The sequence below is a fragment of the Eptesicus fuscus genome, chromosome 23 (assembly GCF_027574615.1).
Source record: "Eptesicus fuscus isolate TK198812 chromosome 23, DD_ASM_mEF_20220401, whole genome shotgun sequence".
NCBI classification, from domain to species: Eukaryota; Metazoa; Chordata; class Mammalia; order Chiroptera; family Vespertilionidae; genus Eptesicus; species Eptesicus fuscus.
In genome coordinates, this window is record NC_072495.1 from 18,202,418 (window position 1) to 18,222,960 (window position 20,543).

Consider the following 20,543-nt stretch of genomic DNA (forward strand, 5'->3'; position numbering starts at 1 on the left):
AACACAAAATGTCTAATTGTTAAATCAGACTTAACAGAGATTATAGATCTACCCAGTTCTACCCATTCAAAGGACGTGGGCACAAGAAGATACTGGTCAAGCATTGTTTCTGCGAAGAGGTTCAAGGCCACCTGCAGCTCTCCCAGGGCCTCTGCTCCCTGGTAGTAGGACACATTCTGTTTCATGCAAAAACTAAGCAATGAACATGCATTGTTTCTACTTTGGCTGAGAACTTTACAGGGTTTCCACATGGAGGGTAGCTGGTTTCCTTCATCGAGGGCAAGGGAGGTGTTGCTACAACTCAGGAGCAGATAGATTGGAGAGGTGCAGGGGTGTGTGAGGAGGGGCGGGGGGCTTCCGTGTTCTCCTGACACCTCCGAATGTGCACCAACCCGGAAACTCAATAATGCCACTTGATCCCAGCTCGGTCAATGCCATGTCGAGCACTATGTACTTATTACTGAGTTAAGAGCTTTACAAACACAGTTTCGTTGAATTCTCGAGACATTCTTGCACAGTCAACCTATTACCTGTTTTACAAATGAGGAAAATGAGGCTCTGACAGTTTAATGCCCGAGGACACACAGCTGATAAGTGGTGGGCCCACAGTTAGATTCCACTGAGACTTGAACTACTGTGTTAAATGCAAAGTACTTATCATAATGAAATACCTAGTCAAAAGTGTAGGGCCTAGAACATAGCAAGTACTCAGTAGCTGGCAATTATTGTCTAATCGACAGAAGAGTGAGCTCACTGGGGCTGGGGATGATCATTGCGTGTATATATATATATATATCTACGTCTCTGAGCGCACAACACAGGACAGGATTGTAAAGGCTTAATTCCACTGACCGCTGGTGACTCCAGAAGCAGAATGTCCAGGGAGAAGAGCGATGTAACTTGAGTGCAGCGCTGCCTTAAGGCATGCAACATGGACAGGATTGGTGACGGTCAAGGGCCTGGCTCTCCCAGAGGAGCCAGGCCGGCTGGGCTGAGAGTCTCAGGCTCTCCTGGGGTCGACAGAGCCTGGGAAAGGCTGTGGCAAGGAACGAGAAGGTCATGGCCAGCTGTAAAAGTTCTAGGACTTTTCCAAAGAAAGGGACAAGGATATGCGTTAACTGAGTTTCCAGACCTCAAAGTAACCAGAGGGACTTTCCTGATTCTAGCAACCAGTTACTAATTGTGGTGAGTCAAAGAAGCGGTAGAGAGCAAGGGAGAGGCTAGGACACCCCCAAATGATTCTGGCCTAGTCTCAGTCTCTGGAGAAGACTGAGCACAGGGATTCAAAGGAGCAACCACTGCATGTTTGGACTCAGCATCCTCTAGCATGGGAGGCAGCCATCCTCCCCAGTTACAACCCGCATCTTCTCTCTGCAGAGCTTCTCTCATCCTGGGAGGCGCATCGAGGTCCAGCTCTGAGCCCTGTCCCTGGGGCCGATCTTGTTTGGTCCACTCTTCAGCGGAGGTGGTCCCTGAGGAGACATCACTAGCTGTTTGCCAGATTCTCACTAGGTCAGTGGTTCTCAACCTTTCTAATGCCGCAACCCTTTAATACAGTTCCTCATGTTGTGGTGACCCCCGACCATAAAATTATTTTCGTTGCTACTTCATGACTGTAATTTTGCTACTGTTAATGAATCGTAATGTAAATACCTGTGTTTTCCGATGGTCTTAGGCTCTACAGCAGCGGTTCTCAACCTGTGGGCTCAACAGGAGCCTAAGACCATCGGAAAACACAGATATTTACATTACGATTCATTAACAGTAGCAAAATTACAGTTACGAAGTAGCAACGAAAATAATTTTATGGTTGGGGGTCACCACAACATGAGGAACTGTATTAAAGGGTCGCGGCATTAGGAAGGTTGAGAACCACTGCACTAGGTCAAGCTCCATGTTGTCATTGAGTATGTGGACAGCAGGTCAAGCCAGAAACGTGGGTGACCTTGAACCATTCACCTGAGCAGAGGAGAAGCAAGAGAACATCCCAGACAAGCTCAGGGACACAGGCAGTCCACCTGGAAAAGATTGATTTGCCTCTGTTAATGGGCCTCCTCCTGTCTTTAAATGCTAACAGCTAGAGGGAGTTAAAAGGATTTCGGAGAGGTTTATTTTGGGGTAGGTTTGAAAGCTCCCCTCTCCTGCTCTGTTTTTCTTTTTAGACAGCTTTGCACAAGGGGCAAGGCTCCTGCCAAAAGACCTCGTAATGCCCCTCTTCGGGGACTGAATTTATCCGCTCAGCTGTCCCTTGTAAATTTATTCCTGTGTGAGATTTTTCCCAAACCATTCATTCCTTCGCTTAGCTCAGGCAGCTGGAATGCAGAAAAAAAATACATTTTTTCTTTTACTTTTCTTTTCCCTAAGAATGTGCCTTTTGTGTGCTGGGAGGGGCTGGGCTGAAGAGAAAACAAACGTGTGTGCAGATGCACACCTCCTGGGGGTTGAGAGAGCCCCCCCTTCCCCAAAGCTCGGGGCTGCCCCTGGGTAGGTAAGGGGTGGCACAGGGCTCCCGGGATGCCAGCCGATGAGGGTGTCTGCAATGGGGGCCTCTGGTCCTCAGCCTGGGACGTGGCCAGAGAAACACCTCATTGGCTGTTTCCATGGCAACATCACAGTTGAACTGGAATGGAAAGCCTCGTGGTTCGGAGCCAGGAGTGGCTTTCCAGCTGCACGTGTGCACAAAGCAGGCCCGTGGGGAGGAGGGAGGGTGGGGAAATTTTACTTTATTTTTCCTTAAGTGGTTATGGTCTCTGAGGCAGGTGAGGACTGTGGAAGGGGTTGGAGGTGACATATGTGCTTAAGGAATTTGCGTTGCCTTAGGGACTGAGAATTTTCCTGCAAGGCATGATCGCTGGGAGGCCTGGCATCTTGAGCAAACAGGGAACGTATGCTGGCACGAGCAGGCACATGACTCGCTGCCTGCCCATCCCCTGCCCGCCCATGCTGTTTATCTTCCCGGGTCTCCCCGCGCATGGGGATGGCTGGAAATGTAGCAGCATCGGCAGAAGAGCCAGGGCAGGACTGTGCTCTGTTTCCTGGAAAGGACTCGAGCTGTGGAGCAGAGGGTCTGCAGGAAGCTCAAGGGATAAGAGAGGGAGGCCTAGGTGTCCGGCTGCATAATATTTCAGCTGCAGTCAGAGCCAGTGACGAACATAGCGCTCAGCTCAGGGTTCGGGTCTGTGCCCACAGCATTCTGTGAGGGTTTCTGCCAAGAGCGGCTAGCACAGAGGTCCCACCAGCCAGGAGTCTCTGCTTTCTCTTATGGGCTGGCAGACAATTGTTAGAATCAATGAGCCTACACCATCGTTTCCTGCCTATAGAATACGTACACTTTTTTTGATGCAGATTTTCCCCATAGCACCATAAGGATCACCTGGTCATTTCATGAAGAGACTCATTCACTGAATGTGTGTGGCAGAGGCTCTGTCTTTCATACAAGCTCCTAGGTAATGTCCAGGTTGCAAATCCATTGGCTGACCTTTAAGTAGCCAAGGATACTTTTTCTGGAGGACCAACAGGGATTTTCAACTATCAAGAATGGAAGAACATGCCCTAGCTGGTTTGGCTCGGTGGATAGAGTGTCAGCCTGTGGACTGAAGGGTCCTGGGTTCGATTCCGATCAAAGCCACATGCCTGGGTTGTGGGCTCAAACCCCAGTAGGGGGTGTGCAGGAGGTAGCCGAACAATGATTCTCATCCTTGATGTTTCTATCTCTCTCTCCCTCTCCCTTCCTCTCTGAAATCAATAAAAAGATATTTTTTTAAAAAAGAATGGAAGCACATTCTCAATGGAATGCTCCTGCCATGGTCGGCTGGCAGGGTGGCATTTTCTCTTTTGAGAGCCTGTCTTTCCTGGTCTTGTCTTTCTGTAAACACTAAGGGATTCAGACACCAGTTTTCAGTTCCAGTGTGCCACCCTTGGAAGGAATGGGTTTCAGGGCCACTCTAATTTGTTTCTGGAACTGTAGTATCACCGAATGGCTAAGAGTTCACCACTTGACCCACGACAGACCTAGGTTTGCATCCTGGAGCTCACTTAGATAGCTATGACACCTTGGAGAAGCTACCTAGAAACTTCATTTCCTCAGCGGCGAGGACTAAATGTGGTCATGTGTGTGAAGCACTCAGTTGACATTACCTGTGACCATGGTTGGTTATGAAATAACTGATATATGCTAGGACTTATGAGCTGGAGGCCCACAGGCTGAATCTGCCCTTCCCCCCGATCCAGATGTTTGGCCCATGAAGGATTTTAAATAACATTGACTTAGTTGCCAACATCTTAAAATTGGGAAATTTCACATAAAAATTGGAATTTGAGGCCTATGTTGAAAAATCATTAGCTCTGACAAACCTGGCTCCGATTTCTTGCGTGGTAACAGTCAGCTGGCGCTGGGGCTGAGCAGGGCTGGTGACTTTCCATGGGCTCCACACCTCCAGTTCCCCACCAGCTCAGTCCTCTTGTTTGTGTTACCTCCTCCCTGAAAGTTCCATGAGAGCCTTCTCCCCTCTGCCTCCCTTGGGTCCCCACACCTGTAGGGTCCCTCTGATTCTGGAATTCAAGCTACTTGGATTCAGTGATGTATAGTCAGGGCTTCTGGAACCCAGCAGTCAAGTTTAAGATCACCTGCCAACAACACTTCTGCTGAAATGAAGGAAATCTGGCGGCCTCTTCTGTGCCATCCCTAGAGCAATGCTCCTGGGCCAGAACCTGCTGGTCTAAAAAGTCTCCCTCTGTTATCCCTGACCACTGGGTCATCTCAGTCGTGTATCTTCCTTGCTCTCTCTCCAGAGTCTAAAGTGCTCATGACTTTGGCCTTGCAGTTTGGGAAGGTTCTTCTCTTGTTCTGATGCTGACATCTGGGTGACATATGAGCATCATTACTCTTTTGTTGACTCTTGATTTCTTTTGAGTGTCTAGAGCTGCCTGGACCTAGTGCCCAAGAACTTTGCTCCTTGAGTTAATGGCAATGCTAGACTGTGTTACTGGCTGTTGGCCTGAGTACTCCTCTTACTTGAGAAGGGCCATGATGGGGAGGAGGACTCTCTTGCTCTCACTCTCGATCTCTCTCTTTCTCTCTGTCACACTATCTCTCCCCCACTCCCCCAGTTTCTTATTCTTCATGGGCTGGAGGTCAAAACACAACAGCAGAGAGGAGGTGAGGGCCCAGGATGAAGATAAAAGCCCTGAGTCTCATTCTTTTCTTCACAGGCTCTTCTGTGGACCTACAACATATGAAAGATCCATGAGAGCCTTCTCCCCTCTGCCTCAGACAGATCCCACGAGGCTGGGGAGCCCTGGGGCGGTGCTGGGTCTGAGCATGAGGAGTTTTTAAGGGTTGAGGTCTGGGAGGGACCACTTGCCAGCTTCTGTAGGTGGCTAGGTTTCTCTGACCCACAGTGGCCAGCCCTGCATGAGGTCTGCCCCAAGCAGGGCTTATCAGCGTTCCCGTGATTGTTGGTAGTTTGGACAGTAAGGAAGAGTAGGGTGGCTGCCATTGGGAATGTGATTCTAATGACTTTCTATTTGTCAGATTCTCCAACTTTGGGGACAAATGCTCCATGAATTTTAGTTTTGTAGGCTTGCATGAGATGGTAGGTAAGGGAACTGGTAAAAGAGCTTTGACATTCTTGCCATCACCAGCAGAGTCGGGCTAGAGTGTCACTATTTCTAGAAGACTCGAGGAAAAGATAATTTTGTGCAGAATCAAGCTTGCTATTTCAGCAAATTGACAAGGAGAGTGAAAGACAGCCCAAAAAAATCACATTTCATTTTCTCGAATTGTGGTGGCTTGTGTGTTCACCATTCTAAAGACAAAGAACTTACTTGTACCAGAGCTTGGGTTCACTCACCCTATATGTCTGGACACGAGTAGCTTTGTCCTGTCTAAATGTCTTCAGATGAGTGACAGGATTGTTGAGCCCGTTGGCCTGAGGCTGACCTGTGCAGAGGCTGCTGGGATCCCTGTACCTCCTTCGGCCACAGGGAGCCGGTGAGGAAAGGGCCTGAGCCCTCTGAGCTTGTGTCCCTGCAGATCGCAGGCTCCTGCACACCAGGTCGCCCTGGATGTGGTACTTTTCCAGCACAAAGCTGCGCCAGCATCACCCGAAAGCTCTGCAAACGCAGATCCACCAAGTCAGAGCGCTGGGCGTGAGCTGGAGTCTGCACGTTTAACAAGCACCCTGAGCCACGCTAAGCCTAAGAACCACCGGTCTCACACGTGGGCTTTAAAAACTCATGCGGAGAATGTTTCTCGTTCCTCACTTTCAAACGTTCTTTAATAGTATCTCTGATTAGAGTGGAGAAGTTCCAGGAATCCAAATGCCAGGCCCCGGAGGGGACAGGATATGGGCTCCATAATCATCTCGGGCTGCTCGGGGCTACGTTGGGGTCAGGTGAGTGAGGGCCTCATTACCCGGGACACCTGCTGCGAGGCCCTCGTAACCAACTCGGGATGTCCTTCCAGTCGGGCTGGGATTGTTGTCGTTAAGGACTTGACCTGACACCTCTTGGTTCCAGGTGGAACACATTTTCACTTAAAACCATCAAATGTTGGCTCTGAAGGGAATTTAGAGACCTATTCCAGAGCTCCCATTGTTCTAAGTAAGGAATAACAGAGTAGGAGTGGACCAAAAAAAAAAAAAAAAAAAGCTACAATAATTAATTCCTGAATCTGCATTAAAGGAGCTTCATGGAGAGAGGGACCTGGCAGGAAGGCAATCAACTAGCGGCAACATCATTCTTCCCGAATTCAGCGTGGACTGGGCAGAGATGACCTCCCTTGTCCTGAAAATCCTTTCAGGGGCGATGCATGCCAAGCAGGGACTGTGACACTCCTGTCCTCCCCAGGCTCCTCTGTCACTCGGGGAGGACAGCTTGCCCGGCCCCGCCCTGCCCAGCAGGCGCTTCCAGCCGGGAAGGTGCCAGCCCCACTTGCACGGGGTGGGGTGTGTCCCGTGGACAGACCGGCAGCGCTGTCATCAGCTCTACTTTAGGCCTCGGTGTTGTTAGCAGGACAGAACGGGAGCCGCTTTCACAGAGCTCACTGCCTCATTCTGAGCGTGTCAAATTCTGTTTCTGTGTTTTTAACTGTCCAGTTTCTGCCTTGAGAGAAAATTTGGATGCTTGGATTTTTGGGGGGAAAAATTCACTCCTTTATTTTCTTATTCCACAACTATTCGTGGGCAACCACACTGTGTCAGGCATGTAAGAAGATTCGTGTTTCGGAGTCGTGTCTACTGTACACACTACGATGGGCAGTGCAGGGCACAGATAAAGCCTGGTAAGCAGGTGCCAAGTGATAAATGAGAGGAATGGTGATCAGTGTGGTGGTTCTCTTTAGCAGATTTCATTTAAAAATCGAAATTAAATTAACGCAGGATAATTAGCATAACATGAAATCCACATTTCTTAAGTGCTCGCTTCGTTGAGTTTCACTGTGGTTTTCTACGGTCGTTTGATCTAGCTCTGGCTTTCTGTTGTTAGCTGTTTCTCCTCTCTGCCCATGACCCAGCGACAACATGACCTCTCAAGTCTTGATGGATGGGCTGCAACAATCCCAGGAAGTGGAGCAACTCATGGCGTGGAGCTACTGGTGCCTTGTGCCAAGAGAGCATCATGGAGGTTACGGCGTCCCCAAGTCCCTGCCTCCTGGGCATGGAACCATGAGTGAAGAGGTGAATCCTTGGGAGGTGCTGGATTAGCCATTGATTCAGCTTGGACAGATGGTTTCTGGAAGAGAAAAGGGCTATGGAGGGTCTCAAACTGTCTGGATGGAGAAGAGATCTGGGCTGGATGAAGGAACAAGAGAGGACTTGAACCATGCCGGAGAAAAACCACTTGAATCTTGCCACCGGGTGGAGAGATACCGGGTGTTTCTGGAGCTGTGGTTGGCGACCCCATCAACTGCTCTCCGTTGACTTGGCTGTTCTCTGTTCTGTCGGAGCAGGGGTCAGCCGATAGAGTTTTGTTTGGTGGAGATGCAGATAATTTCCGTCCTGTGGGAATGATGGTTTATGACCCTGCGAGGCATTAGCCAATTTAGATTTTAACCTAGTGATCCTCTCCTAACTTTTTCAATTAATTGCCTATAAAAGTCAAACTTTTCAAATTGTCACTTGAGCAGTTTTACTGTCTTACTGTCTCCCTCCTGAACTGATGAATTGGATCCACTTTGTGACTTGTATTCAGTTTGTAGTTTGAATGGAAGTCACCGTGTCACCTCTTGGGAAATGGCCCTCACCCAGGTACCCCTTCTCCAGGGCCCAGCTAGCTCAGGGGTCCCAGGGGGGTCCATGTGCCCCGTGGGCAAATCCTTCACAAGCTGGTGGGTGCAACCATGTGTGTGTTCAGTGTGTGTAAAGGAGGTGTGTGGAAGGGTGGCATTTAAAGCATGACACGGGGGACACAAACACCCCATCATGAACAATTCCTGTCGTTTCCATTTGCCAATTATTCCAGGGCGCAGGGCTGCGGCTGCGGAGCCCGTGACTCACTCCGCATAGAAACACAGCGCAGTACAGCGCGGCTCCTTCCCACCCAACCGGGCCGCAGTGACCCAACCCACCTGGCACTTTCTTACCCCTTTTAATGTGGCAACGGGAACCTGGAGTTCACCTCCTTAGGGGTTTCCTGAAACGTGACCCATTCAGACCTTGCAAAGTCGCAGGTGGGACAGAGGGCGAACAAAGGTGGCTCTTGAAGGCCCAGGAGCTGGTCTTAAATCCTGGCACCCTGGGCTGTGAAGAGGTCTGAGGGGACGGCCAGGCTGCGGAAGCAGTCAACGTCTAGGGTTTGTCAGGAAAGGAGCAGGAGTATAATTCTCTATGAGCAGTCGACCCAGCGTGGGCAGCCTGCGCCCTAATTGCCTTGTAAAGTGGCAGAGGAGCAGGGACTGTGAAGGTGCGATGGCTGGGAACAGAAGCCATGCCACGTCGTGTGGCGTGAAGGCAGAGGGTGGCTTAGAAGAAGCAGGAGCCACATTCTTCTTCCGGTTGGGGGCAGGGATCGGATGGCTCTAACCCCATCACCAGCATCTGGGTCCCATCTGTACACTTGCCTTTGCCTCGATTTGCTCTGTCAGGATAGTGATGGTAGCTCAGCCTTCCATCTGGATCCAGCACTAAGCGCTTCATATACACAGCTCACTTCGTATTCAACCACCTTATCCAGTAGGTATTATCCGCATCACAGAAAGGAGCACTGAGCTCAGAGAGGTTAAGCAACTTGCCCAAGGTCACACAGCTGGAAAGGGGCAGAGATGGAACTCAAGACGTGGTCTGTTTTGCTCCCAAGCACCTTCTTGCTGTTATACTCACCCCCTCCAGGTGAGACGGTGAGCCCCGCTGTGGGAGAATATTCGTAACAGGATGGAGCAACTGCCAAGTTCTTCCTTCTGGCAGGATTGATTTCTCAGTGAGACCGTGAGCTTAATGAGAGCAAAAGCTCAGGCCTTACGCTGCTTTATGTGCCCTCAGACCCCAGAAGTGCTAGGCATGCAGGGAGCGGACGCGGAGCGATATTACTGCTGTGAACTTTCATTAGGTTGTGTAGAGTTCTGTTATGTGCTTGGAAAACTTCCATCATCTCAAGAGGCTGTCTAATGCTCAAAACAGCTTCAGAAATTCTCTTTGGAAATTGCTTTCGGAGCCTCAGGCACATAAATATATTTTTATATATATTCTCGGTCATGGCAGGCCTCCGTCCTTGGAGGCTGGCTTTAAATGTTACAGAAACCCGAAGGCAGTTCCGAGCCAAGTCTGTGGAAGGCGGGGAGTTATCAATTTCAAATTTTCGGTGTTGTTTAAAAACAAGCTGGTGTTACTGCAAAGCAGTAAGACCGATGGTCTTGAGTAGCTCAAAAACCGACTGAAGACATTCCTACGCTGGGGGATTTTAGCAAGGCTTTTCGCGAAAGCCCTGCACTTTGGGTTCCTGCCTACCTCGCCAGCTGCACCTCAAACTGCTTTTCCACTCCCCCGATGTCCCTGTCACCCGGTTTCCTTTCAGTTCCTTGGGATGCAACGCATATTACCTGTCTCAGACAACACATATTACCTGTCTCGGGCCTTCACACACGTCATTTTCTTGGCCTCCTTTTGCCCAGCTTGTCTGTCAAGCCCGAGGTTGAGTGCCAATTTCACAGTGAGACCTCACCTGCAACTCTGTCTGAGCCTCCCTGTCCCCCCCAGTCATAATGGTGGGTTCCAGGGCATTGGTCCTTGTAGGACACCTTCTCCACCGCCGCCTGCAAGCTTCCTGAGGTCAGGGACTGCCCTGCTTTGCTCGCCACTGTGCCCTCAGCATTCAGCAAGATATATGGCATGGTTTTGGCACTCCAGAAATATTTTTTAAAGAATGAACAAGGGCATCCAAGTCACCCGTTACCAAACTGCTCCTCTGCCCACCTCTGCAGCCTCTTCTTGCCCTGTCTCTTCACATCTCTCCTGGGCACCTCAGGACTTCTCCCTAGCGACCCCCTCCCCTGCAGCCTCTTCTTGCCCTGTCTCTTCACATCTCTCCTGGGCACCTCAGGACTTCTCATTCTAGGCGACACCCCCCCTCTCCCCAAACCCTGCCCCAGGTTCTCCTTCCTCTTCTTGCCTCTGAGAAGGCACTGCTCAGCTTCTGGTTGTCACAGTACTTTCTTTTCAGGCTGAGGTTTTTAAAAAATATTATTTTTTATTGATTTCAGAGAGAGAGAGAGAGAGAGAGAGATCAATGATGAGAGAAGATCATTGATCCGCTGCCTCCTGAACAACCCACACTGGGGATCATGCCCACAACCCAGGCATGTGCCCTGATCAGGAATTGAACTGTGACTTCCTGGTTTATAGGTCGACACTCAACCACTGAGCCACGCTGGCTGGGCTCATGCTGAGTTTGATCTTCAACCCCGCCTCTATGAAGAACTCCAGCCCAAAGTTTCCAAGGATCCATTGCTCATTCCTATACACCTGCTCAGCACCTGGCACCTGGCACCTGGCACCTGTCTCAGGACCAGAGCCATCGTCTCCTCCTGCTCCTCTTCCTGTACTTTGTCTCTGGAATGCTTCCAAATCTGTCCAATCTCCTGGAAATAAACTACAAAGTGGTCCTCACCTCATCCTTCTCTTCTCCTTCTATGCTCAGCTTCTCACCAAGAGAAATGAATGCTGCCCCTGGACTGACACTTGCATCTTTAATTTCCCGTCCATTCTGGTGAGAAAATTCGAGGTGGGCCCTAATCCTCAGTTGGGTGATTAGAGCAGCCGCACAACTTGCCTCCAGCCCCAGGCAGTGGTCCAGCTTTCCCTTCCCCTTACAGTTCCCCCTTCACATGGCTAAGTGATGGTGGCTGTTACCTATAGAATGAAGCCCACACCCCATCTATCACTGCATCCTTCAGTATTCTGACTCCAGTTGTCTGAAAAGTGTGGCTCCTGGATCAAGAGTATCAGCATCACCTGGGCACTTGTTAGAAATGTAAATTCTTAGGCCCCACCCCAGCAACCCGTGTCCTAACCCGCCCTCTGGGTCACCCTGGTGCACGCTGAAGTTTGGGAACCACTGCTCTAGAAGGGTCAGATTCCTCATCTATCTCTGAAGATGGCAATTACTTTTGTGCCTCCGTGACTTTGCTTATGTTTTCCATCTGAGTGGAATGATTTGCCTTCTTCACACTCCATCCTCTAGTCCCCACACTTCATGCTTCCCCCCACCCGTCAAATTCCTGTTCATCATTTCAGGTCCTGCATTCCTCTTCCATGAAGGGCTCCCTGGTCCTCCCAGGCAGAATAATCTCTCTCCCCTTTGAATTCTCATTGGTGCTGCCCCCTGGACTATTGAGATGTGTCTGCTTACGCCTTGTTAGTTGCTTGTCTTCACAGCCTCCCATATGACAAGCATCTTCTGAATTGACTTGGGTCAATGTGCTATTTAACATACCTTGGCAGGAAAGGGTGAGGTTTGTCTCGGGTAGAGAATCAGGCCTGAGACGTACAGCATTCCTCTCCCACAACTGGCTCAAAAAGTTGGATAGCTTAATTTTGGATACATGTCTGAAATGTCTAGAAGCCTTGATTTCTCAAAAGATGTTGGGGAGAACAGAACAGAGGGCAGCTCATCAGAAGAGTGATGATAAAAAAGATTCAGGACTCCAAGCCCACATACCTAAGCTAACAAAGCAGGCAGAGACTACCACCCTCCATAAAGGAAGGATACACAGGTCTGTAGCTTTCTGATCTGCTGAGTTGGCTGATGTGATACTGATGAGGACATGACAAAGCAGCAAACATTTTTAGTTATGAGGCCATTGACTAACATACGGTACTTTTTTTCTCTGCTTGTTGTGGACTGAATTGTGTACCCTCAAAATCCATATGTTGAGGCCCTAACCCCAAATGTGATTGTATTTGGAGATAGAGCCTTTAAGGAGGTAATTAAGGTAAAATGAGATCTTAAGGGGGAGAGGGGGCTAACCCAGTAGGTCTCCTTATTAGGAAAGAAAGAGACACCAGGGATGCATACATGTAGGGAGAAGGTCAGCTATATATATGTCACATTTTATAATTATACTAGAGTCCTGGTACATGAAAATTCATGCACTGGAGCGGGGGGTCCCCCAGCCCGGCCTGCCCCCTCTCACAGTCTGGAAGCCCTCAGTGGTGGGAGGCAACCTGGCAATCAGGGGAAGGTGACGCCTCCATCACACCTTTGCTTCTGCCACTGCTGGCAGCACAAGCCTCAGCCAGTCCTAGTTACCTGAGCCTCGGACAGCTCTGGGCGGCTGGGCAGCTGGGCAGCTGCCATCCAAGGCTTACCTGCACCTCAGGCCAGCCCTGGGCAGCTGGGGGGCTGAGGGGACTGGGGGACTCCAGAGGCAGGCACCCTGGCAAGGCTGAGGGGACTGGGCACCACCATCTTATGGCTGTGGGTGCCACCATCTTTGAAGGCGTGGCAGTCAATTAGCATATTCCCTCTTTATTGGCTGTGGGTGCCGCCATCTGTGCGATGGTGTGAGGTCTATTAGCATATTCCTTCTTTATTAGATAGGATGTCATTTTGGTGAATCTTATGGGTCCATCCTTCCTGATATGATTTAGGCTTTCACTTAGTTCCAATGTGATTGGAAACTAAATGATTAAAGAATTTAAATAAATTCAACCCTCACTATCTCAAGTTTGGGACATGTTTCTCATTCTGTCTCTCATATCCTCAGTTTCCCCAAGGACTTCAAGCCCAGAGATAGTCTCAGTAGGGAAACCCTTTGGAGTGCCTATGATTGACTGTTGCTGTAATCTCTCGAGTAGTACTGCTTGTTACACAAATGGAAAAAATATGGGGATACATGAATAAAAATAGAATTATTTTGGAAAGAAGAGGAGCTACAATCTAAGTGCAATCCAATTTCATTTTAGCCAATTTCTAATTTTATCCTGGTGTGCTCTGGGACTTGAAATGACATGCGAGGCCACTAGAATAACCAAGCAAAGGAATAATAATGAGGAGGACAATGACAATGATTGTTAAGATTCTCACCTTACCTTACATAGTTTCATCATTTATGGATGATACTGTGAAATTTCTGAGGAATTAATATTATTGATTCAATTTTACAGGTGAGGAAAAAGGAAGATCGGAGGAATTATGGGATTTTCCTCAAGGTCACACATAATCAGTAAATGTAACCACCAGGATATGAACATCCAGGTATAATATATCTTCCACTGGTATAGGTAAGGACTTTGACTTTAATTTTTTCTTCTTTCTTATCCTTCACTCCTTGCCTTCTGGGATGCCAGCCACACGAATGTTACACTCCAGGTATTCTGCATTTCTGTCCATTCTTTCTTCTATCCAGCCTGCAGTGTGCTATTTTTTCTATTCACATATGTTCACATTCACCAGCTTGACTTCTGCTATGTTCTGTCTGATGTTAAATACATCCGATGAGTTCATACTTTCAGATATTGCCGTTCTAGAAAGCCCACTTGCTTCTTTTAAAATAGATTTCAGTTCTCTGTTGAAATTATTTTTTTCTTTTTTTAATCCTCACCCGAAGATATGTTTTTATTAATTTTTTTAGAGAGAGAGGAAGGGAGAGAGAGAGAAAGAGAGATGGAAGAGAAGAACACTGACCAGTTGCCTCTTGTATGTAACCCCTCCCCTGGGCCTGAGCCTACAATCTTTTGGTGAAGGGAATGTTGCTCCAACCAACTGACCTACCTGGCCAGGGCAAAATTATTTATCTTTTCATCCATCCTTTTTGTCCATTCTTTCTTTATTTTGTTTTAAATATGTATAATAGTTATTTTCAAGGCCCTTCTCTACTAAGCTAACCTCTGTATGTTTTGTGGCTCTGCTTGCTTGTTTTTGTTTTGTTTTTTTTTTCTTGAGTATTGGTTACATTGTCCTACCTCCATATGCCTCACTAGTTATGGTTGTTTTCCACATGTTACCTATAAAAGAACCATACAGACTGAAGTTCATGGTTTTTCCCATAGAAAGGCTTTGTCCTGTCCTCAGCTGACAGCGTGAGGGGCTGAGCACCCCAAGGCCATGAAGAAGGAAACTGGGCCGTGGCTAGGTTGCAGTTAGACTCAGTTCTCTCTGCTTTCACATGTCCCAGGGGTGAGACCTGGTGCGTGTTTGGTGCAGGCCTCTTCCTCTGGTGGGACTTCGCCTCCTGTGAAAGGTGAGACTGAGGGAGGTTTGGCTCTGCCTTTCTCGCCCGGCCCCATTCTGGGCAAGTTTCCCTGGGGTTTGCATGGAGAGCTTGTGTCTTGGTTACCTCTAACCTGATAGGTTAGAGCTGTGGCCTCCGCATCACACAGAGTCGAAATCTGCCCAAGGTCTGTAAGGGACCTCTGCTGGGTCAAGTTACAAGTCATTCCCACTAGTCTATCTCCTAGGAACTTTGAGGTTCCTGGGGAGTCACTCTTCCTTGGTCTCCTATGCCACACCACATGCAAGAACTGTCCTGTGGGGAAAGCCAGCCATGCAGCTGGGACTCAACTAGATCCCTCTCTTTTATAGGAGGCTGCAGGGTTGTAACAATCTTCCAGATTTCTCTTCCCCTCTGCACAGGGTAAGCCCAGTCCTCGAGGCCTCAGCAAACACCCCCCACTCCCCCAGGAAGAAAACTGCCAGCAACCTCATCTCACTTTGCTCTTTCCTTCTGCAGCTTTTCTTCTTCTTTGCCTCTGTGATTCACCACACTGTTTTTAAGAATATGATTTTTGTGATATGTCTTTATTTTTTTTCTAGCTGTTGCAGTAGGAGGAATGCCTTGTCTCTACCCACTACATCCCACTCAAAGAACAAGTCTAAAAACTGTTAGTCTATTTTGTCATCAGTGAAAGCACACTGAATCAGATTGTCTTGCCAACATTTTATTATGAAAATTTTCAAACATACCACAAAGTTGAAAGAAATTTACAATGAGCCACCCACATACCCAGTGGTGTGTTGGTAAGCTTGCTCTCCAGGGGAAAATTAAAAAGCTCTGATTTGTATGGTTTGCTGATTTCTGGGGTGTAGGTGTTCCCTCCCACGGCCAATTTTAAGCTACCACTGTGACTTGGGGAAGATTTGAGCCATCAGCTTCTGTGAGCCAGCTCGGGCACACCACTGCATAGGACCATCACCTGGTTTCTACCACTAACATTTTAACATACTTGTGTTATCACACATGTATCTATTCCTGTTTCCACCACCAACCCATCTTATTTTTTTTACATTGCAGATATAAGTAGAATTTCTCCTAAATACTTCAACATTCATGTTAACTGGAGTTTAATATTTATTTAAAGTATTTTAAATATATATATCTTTATAGATTTCAGAGAGAAGAAGGGAGAGGAAGAGAGAGAACCATCAATGATGAGAGAGAATCATTGAGCCAGCAACTCAGGCATGTGCCCTGACAGGGAATTGAACTGTGACCTCTTGGTCATGGGTTAATGCTCAACCACTGAGCCACACTGGCCAGGCTAGAGTATTTTTTTATATGAAATGAATTCTCAGTCTTGTGTATGTGCTGAATTTTGGCAAACTTGTACAGCTGTGTAATCCAGCCCCTATCAAGATCTAGAAGAGTACATTTACCATAGAAATTCCCCTCAAAGCTTGGCCAACTAAAACTTTCAGCTTTTCCTGATATGAACTGTCACTCAACCAAGACTCCTTCATTAAGCTTGATCAAATGATCATTTCAACTAAATACCTGTTTTATATTGGTTCTACTTTGTTCACCAGGATAATCAGAAATTTGCTAATATATGACTTTGAAGGCATAAGAGCCCAAGGCCTTCCGTACCCAAAGTGTACACACCATTGAGTCATGCCAAAGAACATTACAGACATCACACAATGACCAGGTCCATGGGCCCCAGCATAAGCAAGCAACCTCACATCCTGTCCCTCCAGAGTTCCTCAGGTCCCTCTCCCACACTAAATGTATGTGACTCATTCTGATGATAGTCCCATGACATCCTTGTCCTCCCAAGAACAGCCTTCCCCGTCTCACGCCCGGCTGATCCTGACCACACTGCACTTGGCAATATAAGCATTTGGCTTTCACCTGTCATAACTCACGGAAAAATATCAGTCAACAGCAGAAAAACAAAATCCAGGAAAACACTCAGCAAGAAAAGAGAGAAAATCATTTGCCTTCAATTATGAGGAAGGATGTTTCAGACTCAAGGAGTGAGAAATATTGGATAGTGTTTCAAGTTCTAAACCACAAATCCATGTTCCAGATGAAGAAAGCAGGTTTGGAGAAGAGCAAAGAGAAATCTCTCGCCTAAAGTGCCAAAGTAGAAAATATTTTCAAAAATAATTTTGTATCTCTGTGCTATTAACCATGACAGTGATCAGGATGTGACGGCTGTCTGTTATTATCTGAGAGTTGTTAAGCTCATAACGTCTTACACATGTGTCATGGTTTATAAAGATTTTGTTCTAGTCACCCTACTTTCCAGTCTTGGTAGGAATAGAAGGAAGTTACAAGAAGGCTGATTTTTTTTTTTTTTTAACACTAGGGCTGTAACAATTAAACGGGTTATTGCTAGATTCTTCCAGATTTCATGATTTCATGACTTCATGACCACATGACTCTCCAGTGACCACATTTTCCAGACTGAATTTGGGCCATATTTTTGCCAAGTAAAACCCTGATAGCTCCCTTTTCAACCTGGACCTGCAGAATGGCTCCCGAAAAGAAGAGTGGTGAGAAAAAGAAGGGCCGTTCGGCCACCAGCGAGGTAGCAAAGAGAGAATACACAATCAGCATTCACAAGCAGATCCATGGAGTGGCTTTCAGAAAGCATGCTCCTTGGACACTCAAAGAGATGCGGAAATTTGCCGTGAAGGAGATGGAAACTCCAGATGTGCGCCAGGCCCAACAAAGCTGTCTGGGCCAAAGGAAGAAGAAATGTCCCATACCATATCTGTGTGAGGGTGTTCAGAAAACGTAATGAGGAAAAAGATTCACCAAGCAAGCTCTATATCTTGGTCACCTACATATATGTCACCGTTTTTTAAAAAAAAAATCTACAAATAGTTAATGTGGATGAGAACTAAGCACTGATGGTCAAATACAGTTATAAAACTGCAGTTATAATACTGCCAGAGTTCTCTGAGGAGTTGACTGCCTATCTGTCCCCCTCAGACTAGGGGTCACTGTTAAGACCCTGGTATGGTTATTTACTACTGTATAACAAATTATCCCCAAATTAAGCAAAAACAACAATTATTATAGATTGTGGTTTCTGTGGGTCAGGAATTAAGGAATGGCTTGACTGGGTGATTCTTGACTGGGTCTCTTAAATGGTTGTAATCAGATGGTAGTTGAGATTGAAACAGTGGATGGGAAGTGACTGGAGCAGCTGGAGGCTGGCCAGGTATCTCTGTGCAGAGTCTCAAGGCCTCTCTATGTGGTCTTTCTGTTTGGGCTAGTTGTGCTTCCTCACAGCATGGTGGTCTCAGGGCAATCAGGCCACTTGCATGGTGGCTCAGTGCTTTAGTGCATTGTTCCAGTTCACAAGGTGCAAGCTTCATCCTTGCCTATGATTTAGCCTCTGAAGTCATGCAGTGTCACTTCCTTGACATTTTATTGGTTACAAATGAGGCACAGGCACACCCAGATCCAAAGAAAGGAGAATTAGACTCCACCATTTAGTGGAGGGTGACAAGGTTCCAGAAGAACAAATGGGATAAAAATGATTGATGCATCCATCTTTGGAAAATACAGTCCTCCACAAGCCCTCTCATAGAGTGTCAGACCTGAGGAATGAATGTTCCCCACTAAAGTCTGTATGACAGTCCCAATCCTAAAATGTTGTATGTAATTCTGAGCATCCATTTTAATCAGGATGCATGAAAGAATGGGAAAGCTCATCCCCTGAAGAATGACCATGGGAACTAGCTTTTTTTTTTCTTGATAAGAAATGTAAGAGGAGGTGTGGTCACTATCTTAGCACATTTGAAGGACTGTCAGGTAGGAGAGGGAGCAGGCTTAGTCTGGGTTGCTTCAGAAAGGTAGATAACTACAAGGTTTTTCAAGGCCCCTGAGTATCCCAAAGAAGAAACTCAGAGGGTTCCTTGGCTGACACCTCTGCTATATATATTCTACATTCAATTTTCTCTTAAAATGTGTCATTTGATTAAAAATTAACAATGGGAGGTGGGGAAAGGAGGACATCTGGGATACTTTCAACAATAAATTTCAAAAATTCAAAAAGTTTTCAAATCATTAGACTTGATCAGGTAATATTCCCCAGACATATCATGTAGAAAAGTTTGACTGAAATAATTAAGAGCACAGGCTAAAGAGCAGAGCTGCCTGGGTTCAAGTCCTGGCTCTGTTACTTACTAGTTATGTAACCCTGGGCAACTTAAGCTCTCTGCACCTTAGTTTCCTCATCTGTCAAATAGGAGTACCAATCAGATGGGGTGATTGTAAGGCCAAAATAAGTTTGTCTTTAAATATTTAAGTGTAATACTTAGAGTAGTGCCTGGCATACAGTAAGTACCACCTAAGTAGTTATCAAATGAATACAAGTGTGAGAAGTATGCAGGAGTCTGCAGTGGAAGGCAGTAAACAGGCACGGAGTCACTGCATGGTCATGAGCAGAGTCTGTAAGTCAGCTATTTGGTTAAAGGGATTGCTCATGCAGTGGTTCATAGCCCACTCTTCCAAAAGGCATTTTAAAGAGCTGAGAAAGGAATCTGAGGCCACCCATCTGTTGGGTGGTTTTTGATGGTCTAGACCCGAGGTCAGCAAAACTTTTCTGCAAAGGGCTGAATAGTAAATATTTTAGGGTGTTATAGGTCATATGATTTTGGTTTGCCATGGTAGCATGAAGCCAGTCATGGACCGTACATACATGAATTACATGAATGGTTGGGCTGACTTTGGCTCACGATCCATATCTATAGTTGGCCGACTCTAGTTTAGATCATGCCAAGCTTGAGAAAGCTGGAAATAAAGTGGTTTTTGATGGGGCTGAAGAGCAACAGGAGTTGGAGGGGAAGACAGGGCAGAATAGTGCCATTACAGTGCCACCTCTCTTCCTCGGGCAAACTCACCGTGAGTTTAAACCGGTCCTCTGTGTGTGTCTAGAACACTTGGCACCACGCATCCAGAGATACAGAGAGTGGCCATATTGGGAATGAGAGTTCCCAACTCATTCATTCTCTTCACTTTGTGTTTTGTTATTGTATTGCAAGGTCTTTGGAAAGAGAGTCCAGGCTTTTATTTTCCTGCAAACCAGCTCTAAACTGCAGAACAATGCTGTCCATTCTGTGGCTGGTCAGTGATCCCTTGCTGACGGTCTTTATTTCCTCACCTGCAAGAAGCTCTCCCCAGGCCCATATGGAAACCTACAAGCTCATGAGGGACTAATTCAGCGAGACTCTTCCAAGGGAAGTTCAGTCCCGGTGGGAAGTGATTGCACACTGATGGAATTTTTGCACACTGGATGGAAAGATGATCTTTGCCTTCTGGCCGTGTCACAGTAATAAGTGGGAGACCGATTATTTCTAAGAGCGCAGTTCTTCCCGGCACTGATAAGAATGGAATGCAGGCTACCACGGAGATTCAGGTCACTAATTAGTCCCAGAAGCCTCCATGCCTTGAATCACTGTTAGAATAATTATGCATTAAATTAGAATGTTTGCAGAGGCCCCGGGCCAACTGTGCTGCAGAGCCCGGTGACGGCATGGAGAGATCAAGGCGCGTCCTGCCCAGCACACTGCAGGGACCCGCGGGTGCAACCCAAGGCCTGAGTGTGCAGTGACCCTGCCTGGTCTCTGACCCAGCTGTTCGCTGCCTCCTGCCAGGGAGCTTGTTATTGGCGCTGAGTGGACAAAAGGAAGAAGACGATGGCCGCCCCTCAGTTCACCCCTCTGAGCTCGATGCAGTCATGCTCAGCTGAGGAAAGACTCAAAACAATCACTTGGACATTTTATTTCCACAGTAATAAATACAAGATACTTCCAGGTGTTTGCTAACATGGAGATAACAGTCTGGACTCTTGTCTGACTTTCAGTTTTTACCTCAA

At 47.3% G+C, this 20,543-nt stretch overlaps 1 pseudogene; it reads left to right on the top strand.

Annotated features, from left to right (window-relative positions):
* The first annotated feature begins 17,186 nt into the window (after positions 1–17,186).
* Positions 17,187–17,562, top strand: LOC114231857 (60S ribosomal protein L31-like; annotated as a pseudogene).
* Positions 17,563–20,543: the final 2,981 nt, after the last annotated feature.